This window comes from Babylonia areolata, chromosome 14 (assembly GCF_041734735.1).
Source record: "Babylonia areolata isolate BAREFJ2019XMU chromosome 14, ASM4173473v1, whole genome shotgun sequence".
NCBI lineage: Eukaryota > Metazoa > Mollusca > Gastropoda > Neogastropoda > Buccinidae > Babylonia > Babylonia areolata.
The window spans coordinates 36,228,421-36,230,985 of record NC_134889.1 but is presented as its reverse complement, the minus strand read 5'-3'; the positions used below and the strand labels follow the sequence as shown (position 1 = coordinate 36,230,985).

The following is a 2,565-nucleotide window of genomic DNA, read 5'->3' as shown; positions in this document are numbered from 1 at the left end:
GTGACACAACTTAGCACAAATCCTGAACCATCATGACAACTTTGCCAATCAGAAAAGTGGATGGAAAGGCCAGATGCAACTAAAAAAAACCCCCCAAAAATACACATACAAAAAGAAAACAACTGAATAATTAATGAATTAGTTAAACTAAATAAAAACAAAAAAACAACAACATGCAAATCTTACACCGACCCTTACAAAGAACCTACAGCAATCTCAAAGCCAGTTCATGAAACTGAACTTCTGTTGGAGCTGAAGTTACTGAACCTCTCATCAAAATGACCTCCACACAGTCAAAACAAAGAATTAAGCAATTAAATGAATGAAAAGCATTGTATAACTGAAACATATTTACCTAGTACACTCATATTCATAACTGATTGAAATAACACAACCACAAAGCACAATATATATATATATATATATATGAAAAACCCAAAGCAAGTCAACCAAAACAATGTTTATGCCATGAACCTTCACAGAAGCTGAAAATGAACTTGCGTAAATCGTAATTTATCGTAAGCATTACTCTCTGTACAAGCTTTAGCTTCCAACATCACTTCAGTCAGACATCTGTGAACGACATCAGCCAAACGAAGACACTTCGATGTACCACCAGTATATAGGTGCCACAAGACTTCCTAAAGGTGAAGGTCCCCTTGCCTTTCAGGGCCACTGAGGCAGTGAATTCATGTCCACTGTGTCTAGGGCTTGGCGTAGGATGGTACAGGCCCAATCCTTTCCGTCCGCTAAAGACTTCCTACTATTGTGCAAATGAAACCATAATGACTGTACTGCCAAGGTCAGAAAATCAAGAGTTCTTGGCCCAACAATGTTCTCAGCTGTTTTTATCATTGTCAAAAGAATCCCAAAATAATTATTGAAAAAAAACTCAGATTCAGATTTCCAGAAACTTGCATGTAAAACCAAACTCTACACTCCGGTGGGAGAGACTTCAAGTATATATAGATATATATATGGGAAATAATAATATATTCCTCATATATTCGTGGGCAATAACACAACCTCAAAACACAAAAATATGTAGGGAAAAAACCCCAAAAGCAAGTCAACCAAAACAAGATTTATGCTACAAACGTTCACAGTGGAATCGTTTCGATTCACAGAAGCTGAAAATGAATATACAAATATATATAGTTTTTCACTGCTTGATGCTTGATGTGATGGAAAAGGAGGTAACCACAAGCAGAAAAATGCCCAAATAAATAAACTACTGATTGGATACTACTCTGTACATTTAAAAGGAAAAGAAGAAAACAAAAAGAAGAAATTGAGGAGCAACATACCAGCAAACCATTAGAAAGAGATTAAATACATTATTGTGAGATTATACATGTTTATCATGTCTGGAAAACAAAAAAATACGGATTTTGGGGGGTTTTCAGTTTTTTTGTTTTTTTTCCCCCATCTGGTAGATTCAGATCTATTTCCTTTTGCTGGCAGAGAATATTTTTCTCATAATATTTCCTTGTAATCATCATTACAAACAAAAACACAACCACAACCTTCATAGATTTTAGTTCATCGACTCTACAACTGAAAACACTCCCCTAAAACATACTGTAACCTATATTATGTATGACTCTTGATAAAGAACGCTCCTTACGCTTAACTCGTATATCAAAGTAGTAGTAGCAGTAGGCCTCCTTCGGTCATGGCTGACCATGGATAGAGTATATCCGACCTAATGTCTAACTGGGCTGTCTGCTTGGACCAAGCAGCGTCGCCTGTGACTGTAGAGACCGATGCAAGAGAGACAGTCTCTGTCGCAGCGATCACTTGTGTAAGCTGATGCTGCTCTGTCGGCTGCCGTCCGAAAACACTCCCCATAACTCAGAAACATAAATTTCACTGTTTTTGTCTTCAGTAATTTCAGAATGCAGTACCTCTTCTAAATCAAAAACATTTATCATCTCATATGCATGTGCAGATTCACGTCCATCTGCCCCCCCCCCCCGCACCCCCCAACCCCCCCTCCCCATATTGTCTCTATGCTCCCCTTAAAAAAAAAAAAAAAGAAGAAGAAAAGCAGGATTCTTCCTCTGACCATGAGGAAGCCCAGTTTATTTCAAATCAATTTGTGCTTTGTGCTAAAAGCGAAAATTTGTACTGCCTCATATTCCATCTGGAAATGTGAAATCATTAACAACCAACATTTTGCAGTTCAGTTTCAGTTTCTTAACATGTCACTGTGTTCATACAAATCCATATATACTGCACCACATCTGCTAGGCAGATGCCGGACTAGCAGCATAACCCAACATGCTGAGTCAGGCCTTGAGTGTGTGCTTTTATCTATTTGTACCTATCAAGAGTGGATTTCATCAACAGAATTTTGCCGGAGGACAACACTCTCGTTGCAACGGGTTCTTTTTCAGTGCGCCAAGTGTGTGCTGCACACAGGACCTGTTTTATCATTTGATCCGAAAGACTAGACGCTAAGTTTGAATGTCCAGTCAAACTTGGGAGAAAGGGCGAGAGTGGGATTCAAACCCACACCCTCACGGGCTCTGCCTTAACCATTCTGCCACATTCCTCCTACAC

The 2,565-nt window shown here is 38.8% G+C and overlaps 1 protein-coding gene across 7 annotated transcripts in view; it reads right to left on the bottom strand.

Moving 5' to 3' along the window:
- Positions 1–2,031: 2,031 nt before the first annotated feature.
- LOC143290022 (WD repeat-containing protein 47-like) overlaps positions 2,032–2,565 on the bottom strand; it is a 74,590-nt gene continuing 74,056 nt past the window's right edge. For all 7 annotated transcript variants that reach the window (XM_076599348.1, XM_076599351.1, XM_076599352.1 and 4 more), the window contains one exon: positions 2,032–2,565. This exon is cut by the window's right edge and continues 1,414 nt beyond it. The gene's annotated coding sequence lies outside the window, so the exon portion shown is untranslated.